This window comes from Notamacropus eugenii, chromosome 2, assembly GCF_028372415.1.
Source record: "Notamacropus eugenii isolate mMacEug1 chromosome 2, mMacEug1.pri_v2, whole genome shotgun sequence".
Lineage (NCBI taxonomy): Eukaryota > Metazoa > Chordata > Mammalia > Diprotodontia > Macropodidae > Notamacropus > Notamacropus eugenii.
In genome coordinates, this window is record NC_092873.1 from 302,286,521 (window position 1) to 302,301,744 (window position 15,224).

Here is a 15,224-nt window from a genome sequence, read left to right on the forward strand (position 1 = left end):
AACTTAAATACAAAATGAGAAAAGAAAAAAGTTAACACTAGAGGATTCAATATAATACAATAAGTTTCCATTTCAAGAAAGAAATACTACACATTGGGGAGAGGGCTCTGGGAAGATAGCAGATTAAGTCAGAAAATTCCAAGCTTTCCAGATCTCCCCCACAAACAAAGTAAAATAAAGACTGAAGATGAACATAGAGCTGTAAAAATAAATCTGAGTTGGGGCAAAAGTGTCTCCTGGGACAATTGTAGAAGAGCAGAAGAAAAATCCTAGGACCAAAGTTTGGTCCCTGTGAAGAGTAAACACCTCCAAGCTAGTTCCACTGAAACAGCAAGGGGCAAGCCCTGCTACTAGCTGGGTTAGTGGGTAGCATCCCTCAGCCACAGGGACTTCACTTGCTGGACAGTGTGGGGAGACAGGACTCTGAGCCAGAGAAGATGGAGGGAACACGTGCTAATAAGGAATGCCAGACCCAACTGTGATGCTGCAACTCATCCCTTTGGGAGAAGGAACCAACAGGCACCCATTAAGTGGAGAAGTAGAGGACACCACTGGTTATGGGCACTTACAGGAGGGCAGAGTTCTTGGTTTCAGTTCCAAGCTAGATGGCAGAACTAAAGGAGGACTTGAGGTCAGAGACACCATCCCCCTTATCCCAGCACCAGAGGTGATTACAAAAAAGTAAGCTGCTACAAAACAAAAACAAAAACAAAAACAGGCAAAGGAGAAAGAATCCAACCATAAAAAGTTACCATGGGAATAGAGCAGACTCAGGTTTGTCGTCAGAGGAGGATGCTGAAGTGAAAAAATAAGCATTTCCTACCACAAAGAGTAATGTCAAATGGCCATCTGCCCCAAAAGAATTGATAGAAGAACTTTAAAAGACTTTAAAAATCAAATGAGAGAGACTGAGGAAAAATTTTTAAAAAACAAGAACAATTCAAAAAAAAGCAAGAAGATTATGAAAAGAAAGTCAACCAATTAGAAAAGGAGATTCAGAATCTTAAGGTAAAAAAAGACTCCTTGAAAATTAGAATTGGGCAAAGGGAAGCCAGTGAAGTTATAAGAGACCAAGGAATAATAAAATATAAAGAATGAAAACAGAAGAGAATGTGAAATATTTATAACATAAGAAAAATATTTTATAAAATATCATTTATAAGAAAAACAACTGATCTGGAGAAAATATTAGGAAGAGAAAACATGAGAATAATTAGACTACCTGAAAGCTATGACCAAAAAAAGAATCTTGATACAATAATACAAGAAATAATTGCAGAAAATGTCCTGATGCATTAGATCAGAGGGGGAAGTAGAAACAGAAAAAATTCACTGATCATTACCTTAAACAGATTCTGTGATGAAAACCCATAGGAATATCATAGTCAAATTCTAAAATCCTCAGCTCAAAGATAAAAATATTATGAACAACAAGAAAAGAACAATTTAAATATGTCAGTACCACAATTAGAATCACACAAGATCTAGCAGCTGCAACACTAAAAGACCACAGATCTTAGAATACTAACTATTTACTTTTTATATGAGGAAATGTAAAACGTATGTCTTAAGATGTCTTACTAATAATTGGGTAGTTCATAAGAAAGATTGGGGTAGACCTGAGTATACTATGATTTTTAAAAGCAAGACCATTTAGGAAGAGGTAAAAAGAGTAATTATTTTATACAAATGAGCTGCAAAAGGAAGAAATGACACAAGAATTAGATGGGGGATGAGGGTTGGTAGTTCTGGAGCCCTGTTCTCATCGGGAATGGGCTTAAGAGGTAACAAAACATACACATATACATACATACATAAACACGTGTATACATATGTATTTATAAAAGTCTCCTAAATTCTGAAATAAAAGGCTAAGGGGATAGAGAGAGAATAAGGGAGGGATTTTTCGCGGGGAGAGTGAGGGAAGAGGATGGGTGTGTGTGACAGAAGAGTGTTTAGATGAACAGGAACAAAAGGATGCTTGGAGGAAGGATAGGTTAAGTAACAGGAGTATAAGGTAACGCATAGAAGTAAAGCAGGAAAGTCAGGAGGGATAGGAAATAAAAGATACAAACATAAAATAAAAATCAGGAGTAGAATTTGTTAAGGAAAAAAGTAGGGTTAGTAGTCATGATTTCAGACAAAGGTAAAACTAAAATAGATTTAATCATGAGAGAAAAATAGAGAAACTACACTATGTGTCAGCTATGTTAATCAATGTTGTTTTAGGCTATTTAAAATAATGACAGTATAAGGATAGAATATTTCTGTGGTGTAGGAAATGACGAGTTGGTAGACTTAGAAAAATACAGAAAGATTCAGACTTACAAAGGAAGAGGTTATCCACCCTCAGAGAAATGGAGGACAAATAAGTAACATATGGTCTTGCATAGATACATGCACACTCGTATATATGTCTATATATGAGTATGGTTGTTGATATCTAAGAATGTGTATGTGAATGTAAGTGTACTTATGTATGTGTATATTCATGTATTTATTTTTGTGTGTATCTATGTATATTTGTATGTGTGTACGTGTGTATACGTGTATGTATCTGAACTTAATTGTACCTTCACGGGGAGGAATGGGAGGAAAAGAACAAAGTAAAAAGTGTACAGCAGAAAACAAAAAAAAACTTAGCAGGAAGCAAAGAAAATATGGACAACTCTGAATACAATGAGTAGTATTTAATTCTATAGGCTTTCTTGAAATACCGTATATTTGGAATCTTCTCTTACATTCTGCTGTGCACATGGCAATGCTTTTTTTTCTTATTTTCTATTTAAGTTTTAACATTTATGTTAGTAATATGTTTCCTTTTCTTATTACATATTTAAGTTTTAAAAAATTAATTTAAAAAAGGAAAATATAAAGAATATACATTGTTTTCTAAGCTTCCTAGCTTTTCTTTGCTTCCTTCTTAGTTTTCTTTTGTTCTCTAATCTGAATTTTTTACTTTTTTTTGCTCTCCTCCCCTCCACTGCTACAATTAAGTGTGGATACACACACACACACACACACACACACACACACACATATACATAGATATCTGTAGATATGCACATATATACACATGCACTTACACACATATATGTAAGACCGTACTATGTTTATTTCATCTGTCATCTGTTTCTCTGAAGGTGGATAGTATCTTCTTCCATAAGTCCAAGTCTTTCCATGTTTTTTAAATCAACTAGCTCATTATTTCCTATACCACGACAATATTCCAACCCAATTATATCCTATCTGAGAGATTGTCTATGAAAGTTTTTTTCTCTCAGTTTTCTGTATTCCTTGTATTCTTGGCTACCCAGGTTTTATTTATACAAGAAAAGTTTACTTTAACATAATCAAAATTATGCATTTTACACTTGAACAGTGCTCTCATCTTATAGTTTAAGGTCCAGTACTGCTGAATGTACTTTACATCTTTTTTCCTTGTTTCTTTGAAGTGCCTAACATTTTATTCTTCCAAATGAACTTTGTGATTATTTTTTCTAACTCAGTAAAAATCTTTTTAGTAATTTAATTGGGATGACACTGAATAAACAGATTAGTTAAGTAAAATTGTCATTTTAAAAATCATATTGGCTTTACCTATCCATGAACAATAAATATTACTTCAGTTGTTTAGATCTGAGTTTATTTGCATAAAAATGTTTTATGTTTATGTTCATATAAATATTTTTATTTTTTTTTCTTCATTTACTTTTTTTTATTTTTGTGTCTGTTTTGGCAGGTATACACTCAGGTATTTTATACTGTTTAGGTATATTAAATGATCTAAAACCATGTTGAGTAATATTGCTGACACATGGTTTAGCTTCCCTATTTTTCACTTTTGATAAAGACTATTTTGACTTTAATTTTGTCTGACATCATGATTATGTCCTGATCTTTTTACATTCTAAATTCTACTCCGCCCTTTATTTTATCTTTGTGTGTATCTCTCATAATGTTTCCTGAAAGCCATATATTATTGAATTCAAATTTTTAATCTGCTCTCCATTTCCATTTTAGGGGTTAATTCATCCCATTCACAATCTAAGCTACAATTACTTGTTATGTATTTTCTTCTTTCCTATTTTTCCTTACTGTCCTTCTCATCCTATTTACCCTATCCCTCCTCCTCACTCCTCTGCTTTACTTCTATGTGCTGCCTTACCCTCCTATTCTTAAACCTACCCACTCCTCTGGGAATCCCTCCCTTGTCCTCTCTCCCCAACCTATCCTTTTGCCTCCTTCTTTCTTTCTGAATTTAGAGGACTTTTACACATACATACACACATGTATGTGTACATACATACACATATGTATGTATATATTGTTTCCTTTTTAACTCATTCCCAGTGACAGTAGGGTTCCAATACTAATGACCCTCCCCCTACTAGCTTCTCTCTTCTGTGTCAGTTTTTCCTTTTGTGCCTCATTTGCATGAGATAATTACTCCTTCTTATCTCTCCCTACACAGTTTTGTTTTTTTAGAATCACTCCCATCATACTGAGTTTAGCCCATGCCTTTCTTTCCTTCTACCCAAAGATGATGACAATCCTAAGAGTACTGCTAATATTTTCACATAAAAGGAGTAACCAATTTGACCTTATTGAGTATCTTATAATTGGTCTTTAATGTTTACCTTATATTTCTTCTTAATATTACATGTCAAATTTTCCCTTAAGTTCTGGGGTTTTGTGTCACAAAAACCTGAAAGTCTTTCAGTTTGTTAAATATCCTTTTTTTTTCCATTCAGGATTATATTTAACTTTGCTGGGTAAGTTATCCTTGGTGTTAACCCCAGCCCTTTTGCTCTACAGAATATTGTATTCCAAGACCTATGATCCTTCAATTTACCACCTGCTAGGTCTTGTGTTATCCATATTGTAGCTCCATTATATTTAAATTGGTTTTTTTTGTTGTTGCTTCCAATATTTTCTCCTTAACCTGGGAACTTTGAAACTTGGCTGTGATATCCATGTAAATTTTCCTCCTGGGATTTCTTTCAGGTTGGTGGTTTCCTATTTTTGCTTTGCCTTCTTGTTCTGGAACTTTAGGGCAATCTTCTTTGATGATTTCTTCTAGTTTTGTATCGGGATTCTTTTTTTTTATCATAATTTTCAGGTAGTCTGACTGTTCTTATATCATTTCTCCTCAATCTTGTTTGTTGCTTTTCTGATGAGATATTTCACTTTCTTTTTTATTTTTTCATTCTTTTAATTTTGTTTTATGATTTTTTTTGTCATAGAACATCTTTGGCTTCCCATTGCCAAATTCTGGCTTTCATGGAATTATTTTCTTCCTTAAGTTTTTGATTCTCTATTTCAAGTTGGCTAACTTTTCATAATTTTCTTGATTTTCTTGGATTCCTCTTTTTTTTTCCTAATTTTTCCTCGATCTCTCTTTTTTTAATTTTTAAAGACCTTTTAAAGTTCTTTCCAGAACTCTTTCTGTGCTTGGAAGCATTTGACATTTCTCATTGAAAAAGGAATGACTTTTGTAGCTCTGTTATCTTCTTCTGAACATGAACCCAGATCTTCTCTATCCCCATAGTAACTATCTATGGTTGGGTTCTTTCTCCTTTGCTGAAGCATTTTTATTTATTTTTGTTTTATTTTGTTTTTAGTAGCTCTTAGTGTAATCAAGTTGTAGTCCTAAGCTATGGGAAATGATGCCCCAAGGCTCAGGTCCTTTTTTAATGTTATTTTCTGAGGTCTGTCTTAGGGCCCAACCTTGGGCTTTCCTCTCTACTCCTCACATTGCACCCTGGGCCATCTCCAGCCATCCTGATAAATATCAGGCCACTGGATCCAGATGGCTCAGGAGAAGAAAGTGAGGTTGGTGACCTTGCACAGACCTCCCTCACTCAAATCAAAGTTAACTGCAAGTCATGTCATCACCTTGATGTCATGGTTCTCTTCAAAAACGAAGGACAAACATAACAACAACCCGAAAATGATCTTGGTCCCTGTGGTCCCTCCGATGACTGCAAAATATAGTTGTCTTCTCTGCCCTGGAACTGAAACCAGGGACTTTGCCCCCCTGCAAGTGCCTACAGCCAACAAGGTCCCTGCTCCTTACTACTGCACTCCTCCCTGCAACCACAGCCTAGAATGCATCTGGTCAGTACACCTGTACCCGACATCCCTTGACTATGGAAGGTCCCTCAATCTTCTACTCAGCCATCAGACCCATAGACACTATCTGCAAAATGAAAGTTTCTAAGGCTTAGACTGACTCAACCCAGCTGCCTCCAAGGCTTACTGTTTGTTAATTGTGCAGACTTGATGTGGAGCTGTTTGCTCATCACTCAGGCCCTACTTGTGAGCCTGGAAGTTGGATCTTTCCTAGGTCTTCTCAGATTGTCTTAGGAGAACAACTGCTTTACCCTGAGTTCATTTCTGCTGCTCTAAGGTGATGTATGTTCAATCTTTTCTTTTTGCAGAAGAAATGTGGAGAACTGAAAGTTTTCTGATGTATTCTCCAAACTTCCCAGAATCCTCTCTGGAGTTACCATAACTTGATAATTTCCAAAAAGGCATGCAAACTACTTTTGCCACATATAATGCTACAGAGACTATGTAGATAACTCCCCAAGAAAAACTTGTGAAAAATCCATCAGCAAGCCTATCGTAGAATTCCATGACATGTCCTTAGAATTCTGGCTCCATGACAAATTGTCCTTGAAAATCCCATGGCCTTACATACTGTGCTGGCCTCTAAGGGGGTAATGTATGACCCACCCTTGTTTCATCTACATCATCATACAGTGAAGAAATTGAGGAATATGATCATTCTATACAAAAATACCTAGAGGAATTGGAGAAGTCCAAATTACAACCTATGGATTGGATTAACTCCTTTGAGACTACCTTCTGGTTCCCAAATCTCAGTAGTGGGGCAAATCTTTGTCAGAATTTAGTTACTCCTTTCCTTTGTAGGTTTGTGTGCTATTATATGGGGCTGTATTCTGTCTTACATGATACTTGACTAACATGCCTTAAAACTAAAATATTGGTTTAAAGATTAAGAAATGAAAAAATAGACACACAAACCACAAAAGTGATGCAATTGCAACTTATACAGGTACTGAAAAGTGAGAAGATAACAAATTCTCAAATAGGGAATGACGAGAGTCGAAAGCTGTCCTGCTCTTGACTTCACAAATGAAACTAAAGGGGCCACCCAGAGCACATCTTAAAAAATTTCAGGAAGCCTCTGAAGACCTACAAGAACTGGTCAGCCAACAAACCCTTGTCTAGCCACCTTTGCTGATATATAGCTACTTTTAACAAGTAGTTTTCACTGTGCATGTCCATAACTTTTTCTGTTAAAAGAAAGCTCATATTCTCCTAATCAAAGAGAAATTTAGTCTGCTGGCTCTGTGTATTAGATTAGGCTTGTTCCTAATCTAATACACAGTTTTTAGTGTCTCCCAACTGTTCTTTGCTTTTCAACATAGTTATAAGAAGTTTCTCTGACAGAATGGAATAAAGCTTTCCCTTATATTGGATTCTTTTCCTTCCATTTACTAGTGACAAAGTAGGTAGGTGACTCAGTGGATAAAGCACTGGCCCTGCAGTTAGAAAGAGCAGAGTTCAGACTCAGACATTCTAACTTTCTCCCTGCAGAGAAAAAGTAGCACAGCCAGGTCAGTAAAGCACAACACTAGGCAAATCTTGACACTTATCTGCCTCGGTTTCCTCATTTATAAATTGGGAATAGTATTAACACCAACATCTCAGTCTGGTCATGAGTATAAAATATTTGTAAAACACTTTGCAAACCTTAAAAGTACTATATAAGTGCTAGTTATTATTATCATGTCCTGACTATTCCTTGCCACTCAAAATTGGCTCATGTTGTCCTCCATGACTGGATTGTCTTTTGCTCCATCTCTTTGCCTACTTCAATTCTTAACCCGCCTTTAAAGTCAATGCAAATATCACCTCCTCTGGGAAGTCGTCCCTCATCTTCCTAATAACCGATAACCCTTTCTCCTCAGACCTCAAATTGCATTTTGTTTTAAACTTCTCTGTTATGCTTAACGTTTGTTGTTCTGTATATATTCATCTGTGCATAGAGAGTATAGCGATTTGATTACTCAGGGTGTGTGAGGCCTGATGGGGAGGGGAGACATAAGACAAAACAGCTTGACCCAGGCCCTTTTCAGGCTTTCTCTCATGTGTTTCGCATAGAGCATAATTACCATCTTGAAAATGGAAAAGAGTTGAAAGAAATTTTAAGTTAAAAAGTTAAAAAGTAGGCTGAACCCACAGAAAGGCTGCCTGAGGCAGAAACAATGAAGTTAAAAGACCTACAATTTAAGCCTGAGGGTGTCTGTTGGCTCCTTGGTTGACTGGTCTAAATAGCCTATGGGTCTAGGACTCCAAGAAATAATTTTCTCCCAGCAGGAAGAGGTAGCATAGCCCCTCCAATAGGACTTAAAAGTAAGGAGAGCAGCAGAGAGCCTGAAGAGGCCTAAAACCAAGCAGCTGAGTTCCCCCAGCTCAGTCAATAAAGCAGCCTTCCCAGAGACATCACCAGAGGATATAGGGGCATGTCCTTCCATGTCTGCTTCATTTACAAATGCTCCCCTTGTGACTTCTCTGCCCTTGCGTATACCTTACCTATATGCTCATCCATTCACACTCCTGTATATACTCTCCCACAGTTAGTCTGGTTCCCTATGGGAGAGTGTCCCCTAGTTTCTCTAGGGAGACTTTTTAGTCCCTCATTTGGCTGTGGTATTGAATTATATGTCCTTTGCTTTGAACTAGTATTTCCTCCTATTGACTGATAAACACATCAAGAAAAGATCATGAACTCTGATTTTAAGTGAATGTTGACCCACACTCATGATATGTCTCCAACCTGGGGGTAATAGTCTTGGGAGTTCTCAGGTGAAGAAGAGTCCCAGGTGCTGTATGCACGTGTAGAGACTAGATTGTAAGGTGCATGAAGTAGGGGCCTTTGTCAGTGCCTAGGGCAGTGTGGTATGGACGGGAGAAGCTTAATAAATCTTTAGTGAATTGATGTTCACTCTGACAGAATTATATAGTAAAGGAAGATCAGAAATGTTGACAAGGAAGTAAGTGTGGCAAGGCTTGAAAGAGTTAATTTTCAGGGTTTCCCTTCAACCTCAAACATCCTGCGAGCCTCTGACCTGGGCGAAAAGGAAAGCCTCATTTGTCCGGGCACTAAAGAGAAGCTAGTCCAGAGACTCAAGAAAATAACCTCAGGGGCTAAAGCCTGCTCTGGCCTCTAGGGATTGACCAGGTTAAGAGGAAATAACTTGGTTTATAACCTGGAACTCTTCAAGCTGATGTCCCTGATCTCACACAGGAGTAACCCCTGAGACGAGGCAAGAACTCAGAGCAGTCAGCAGAGGACGACCTGAAAAGCCCAAGTCCTGTCACTGCAGGCCCAGGTGCAGCAGTTCACTGCCACAGGCTGATTCCACCACGTCTGTTCTCAAGACTAAAGCAGGAGCTTTTCAGTTATGTTCATGGAATTCATTTTCTTCCCATTCAAGAAAACATAACTTCTCCATTGTGTTTCACACCTAGTTTCTTGCATCTATTTTCTTTTATTTTTTTAAGGAGAAAATTCCAAAGCAAGAGGTAAGTCATTTCTTTAATTAACATGAAACATCTCAATTTTTTCTGCATTTCCTAAAATAATTTAATTCTTTATCTTAGGGAATCCATGGGGAAAAAAACAAAACAAAAACAAAAAAACCAATGTTTTCACCACAGGTGAAACCCAGGAGTAATTAGGGTCATCAAATTTATTTTAAGGAGGGCGTATGTAAGATAAAAACATGTAGTCATTTTAATTGAAAAAAAAGTAAATGGAGTACTATTGTGCCATAAGAAATGATGAACAAGAAGACTTCAGAGAGGCCTGGAAGGACTTATATGATCTGATGCTGAGTGAAAGGAGCAGAACCAGGAGAACTTTGTGCACAGCAACGACCACAGTGTGTGAGAGTTTTTTCTGGTAGACTTGGAATTTTGTACTAACGCAAAAACATCTTATAAAAAAAAAAAAATCCCAAAGGTGGTTCTCAAGGCAAAATGCCTTCCACACTCAGAGAAAGAAATATGGAAGTCACTCACAAAATGTAGCAGAATCATGTTTATGTATGTGTATGTGTTTGTGTATCATGTTCTGATGTGTTATACGATTTCTTTCATTTATTTTAGTCTGACTACATAGCATGACTATAGTGAAAATATACTCAATAGGAAAGTATATGTAGAATCTATACAGAATTGTATGCAGTCGTGGGGAGGGAGGGGGGTAGTGGGGGGTAGGTGGGGGGGGATAAAATCTCAATTGTATGGCAGTGATCGTTAAACATTAAAAAATAAAAAAAAAATAAAAAGTAGTCAAATCTGCAAAATACCATTGGATTGCCATTGTGAATGGTAGAGCACAATGATCCATGCGTTAGGAAGATGAGGCTGCCCAGCTTGAAGGCTGCTTTGGAGGGAGCAGAGAACAGGGGAAGACCAGCTCTGAGGCTGCTACAGGACTGCATGTAAGCACTTGGTGGTGAGGGAGCCAAGGGAACAGCAGAGAGAATGGGAAGGACAGATGTGAGAGATGTTTCAGAGAGGAAAGGGCAGGAGCTGTTTCCCAAAGAAGCTGGGAGAGAATAGAAGATGAAATAAAGCCACTGGCTGCTGTTCTCATTAATCTACCCCTCGAGCCTATAATCCCATTAAACCAGAAGCTCCAGCCACATGTTTGTTGGTGAACATGCTCTTGGTGTGTAGATCTTCCCTGATCTACTTCTCTACCCAAGGCTGTCCCAACTGCCCAGACTTCAGCAGGAGACCCCTCTTAGCCTGGAGGCAATTTACTATCTCTAGATGACAACTTGAGGTACAGGAATATTTTAGAAAAGAGAACATGCCCCTTATCAAGGGCACTACAAAGGACCCAAGAAATATTTGAATTGGAACCAAACTTAGACATCATCTCATCCAGCTTCCTTTTTATTTGACATATGAGGAAGTTCAGACCCAAAGGGTTAACGATGATTTGTGCCAGGCCACCTGGTCCTTAAATGGAAGATTAGAATCCAAGTCTTCTGTCTCACGGTCAAGTGCCCCTCCTCCAGCCTCTATTCACCCCAAAACATGTGATCCTCAGCATGTTGCTCTGATTGGGTTTGAATCTGAGCCTGACCAATTCTTATCTGTGTGATCTTGGTCAAAGCACTCAACCTCCTCCTGTTTCCTTATTTGGAAGGGGTGGGGGTGCTGAGTAAGATGATGTCCATGGTCCCTTCCAGTTCTAAATCAGATCCTATAACACAGGATGAACCTGACTTCCTTTGTGAGCAGAGGGAAAATCAGTAGGTACAGAGAGTTGAAAAGCCCTTCTGCCTAGTATCACCTGATCCTCAAGAGGTTAAAAGGTACTTGTAGAAAGCCAGGTGGTGCAGTGGACAGAGTAGCTGGCCTGGAGTCGGTAAGATCTGAGTTCCAGTCTGGCCTCAGATGTTAACCAGATGGGTGGCCTCTATCTCAAAGTTGCTGGGAGAATGAAGTGAAATAATAACTCTAAAGTACTTAGCCCAATGGCTAAGCCATATAGCTTGTGGTCTATAAATGTCAGCTATTATTATTAATAAGAGAATACTGGTGCCACAAACAAATGTAAAAAGAAATGGGAGAGAGACAGAGAGAAAGTGAGCTTGGTTTGAGGTACAATGTATTTGAAGTGTGGGTGTGACCACCAGTTGGTGATGTCTTGGAAAAATCTAGAAGTGGAGGTATGGACATAAGCAACTTGTCCAAGCAATGTAGCAGTGAAGGAGAAAGGCAAGATGAGGTGGTAGCCAGATGGCCTGGAATCATCAAAGGAAGCTTTTTTTTTTTTTTAGAATTATGTCTGAAGCTTGGATGGGAGGTAAAGGCTGCATAGAAACTTTCAGTCATTTGCATAGACACAGGTGAACCCATAGGACTGAATGATCCAGAGAGAGATGGGCCGAGAAGAGATCCTTCAGAAATACCCTTCTTCAAAAGACTATAAAGGATAGAGAAGGAGTAAGGAAGGAGAACCAAGAGAATGTGACAGCTATGATAATAATAATAAAAATAATAGCTAACATTTACACAGCACTTTCTATGTGCCAGGGACTGTGCCAAGCACTTTACAATTGTTGTCACATTTCATCCTCACACTCACCCTGCAAGGTAAATACTATTATTTTTCCCATTTTACAGTTGAAGAAACTGGCAAACAAAGGGTCACATAGCTAATAAATGTCTAAGGCTGGATTTGAACTCAGAGCTTCCTGACTCCAGGCCTGGAACACTCTCCACTGTGATACCCGGACATCTCAGCTATAAAACCAAAGAATTGCATCCAATGATATCCTGTTGGAAGGAGGGAGTTGAAAGGAGTGGGAGAATTCAGAGAGGATAAGGACTGAAAAAAGGCCAAATCATCCAAAAAGAAGAGTCACTAATGATCCTCAAGGGGATGGTCTCAATATGATGATGGGGATGGAAGCCCAGTACTGGGGGGTTGAGCAGAGGCTGGGTTTGGAAGGAAGAGGAGGTGTTTGTGGGAGACTTTTACAAGAAGTTTAGCAATACAAAGAGAAAAGTTTCAGGATGGCAGTTTGAGAAGATTAAGGAAACTTATTTTTTGCTTGCTTGTTTTTAAGTTTTAGAATTGAGAGGACCTGAACATGCCTATACACAGAGGGGAAGGAAATGTTGATGGTGAGTGAAAGAAAATTGTTGCTGTGATAAGGTCCTGAAGGATGGGGTAGATAATAGATTCAAAGGCACAGGAGAAGAATTAGACTTTGTTGGGAGAAGGGATGTCTTTTATCCTGAGAGAAGACAGACATAGAAGAAAATGAGTGAGGGGATGCTGAAAACTGTTAAGAAAAGGAAGAGTTTAGTTGTCTAAAGGGTGAGTTGATGTCTGATGTCCTCAATATTCTTAGTTAAGATGAGGAAGAATTGCAGCATTGAGCGTTAGCAGGGACCTCAGTGGTGATCTTGTACAATAGCTACACAAAAAGAAGCCCCACCATATCCCACCTGTCAAGTGGCAAAATCACCATTGGTGAGAATGAGGGCCAGAGGGAGTGCAGAACTTGGAGCTGAAACCATGGGGAATAACAAGTGAAGTGAATGAGGTAGAATAGAGGTACTGTCAAGTAGCAGAGATTGTAACCCAAATTTTCAGTGGCTGAAATCATCAGGATTATCATGATTTTCTCCATTGATACTCAGAAGCCCTGGAGGAAAAGGAGTAAAGTCATATGTTGAGGGTTGCACAGGAATAAGTAATTTGTAAGTGATTAATAGTGAAGCTGGTGGAGGTAAGGGAATGGAGGAAAGTCAATAGAGAAAGCTTCAACAGGCAAACCATGTAGTCAAGGCTGTATATAGTGAAAACATCCATAGGAAATTAGTTGGACTGGAAGAACAGAGATCTGTCATTGGTCCATAGATTGTGAAAAGGGGCAAAGGATGGATTCACTGTGAGTGTCAGAGTTGAAAAGGGAGGAGAGGGTGATCATGGTAGAATTTCAAAGTTCCACATATTTCATGAGAAACAGTTCCAGATGCGCTGAGGTCTTCCAGGCAATCCTACAAGTCTAAAGCTACAGAGAGGTTCAGGTTATTAGAGGGGTCATCAATAAGTCTCTGAGATTGATAGAAGGGGAAAGGAAAGAAAGAGAGATTCTGATAGAGTCACTGAGAAACTTGAGAGAGTGCCTTGGAAGAGGTAGATGCCAGCAAAAAGAATGGGTGGGAATGTGATCCTCTAATGGTTTTGTGACCCCATAGGTTTGGAAATTCCTTCCAGGGATACAGATTGTAACCCACCCTTGCCTGCTCATCCTGTGCTGCTCTTGTCTATGTCATCCTGAAAGCCTGAGTCCACCCAATGTGACAGAAACTGGCTTCCTTTTCTCCTGACATATGAGTGCAGATCCCTTTGGGGTACTCTCACTATCCACCTCTCATCCCTCATGCTTCCTACATGCTAAGCCCATCTTTTCTTCCTGTCAAAAGATTCTTTGATGATGCTGTTCACACCTCTTCTCTTTCAGCATTCCTCATTGGTGGCACATAGTCTGCTTACCATGCATTTCTCTATTGCCCTCCAAGAGATGTTTATCTTGAGCTTTTGGGGGGGCAGTGATGACCCAGTGCTCCTTGCCATACAGCAACACTAGTACAATGTTTGTGTTGAAAAGAGGGGAGTTTGCTCTTGTCAGGAGCTTGAGGTCATTTGAAGTGCTTTACAATTTCCTGAATGCAGATGAATACATTACTCCTCCTTCTCAGTATAACACAGCTCATGGTCTATCTGCATTGCCTGTGCTAGATTTATGTACTACTGAAGAACTTTATAGGATGTCCATTCAGATTCCTGTCATCATTTAGATGATAGACATTCTTCGTCCATCAGTCTCTTCTGTGATAACAGTAGCTGACATTTATATAGCAATAGCCTTATAAGCACTTTATATGTCTTAATTCTTATAGCAGCCCTATGAGGTACCTGCTACCAACATTATTATCCCAGTTTTGTAAATGAGGAAACTGAGACTCAAGAGAAGTTGAATGACTTTCCCAGTTCAGATGAGGTCACACAGATTGTATCACTTCTCTCCTCAAGTGGGAGGGTCAGAACTTGAATCCAAGTCTTCTGGTTCTAATTCGAGAACCCATGTTGGCTTCAGCTCTTGCCATGTTTTCTGCTCTCTAATTCCCACTTCCATCAAGAAAGGAAATCACCTCTTATAATTCATTTTAAAAAAAACTCTAGTTAGGGAAATTTGCTTTATAATGAATTGAAGTATGCCTCCCTATGACTTGTACCCATGAATTCTAATTATATTCTCTATATAATGAGCCTGATTCTGGCTCCTGAAGTGCCATTCTCTGGAAGGCTACTGGATAGTATATTATACTGCAGTATCACTGGATTCTTGCACAGATCTTTTGGAGTGATTGACTGCCTCACTTATCCCTTCAATTCACCCTCTTTTCTTACCTGTCCATTTCTTTTACTGTAAAGCTTTCTCTTTGAACCTCTTTGGTTTAAGACTTCAAGAGCATCAGGATCAATAGACAAATTTCATTGTGACCATCCCCTTGCCTGTCTGAGATGATCTCATGCTTGGCTCTCTCTCCTTCTCCTTCCCTTAAACAAGGTGATCATGTTGTTGCCC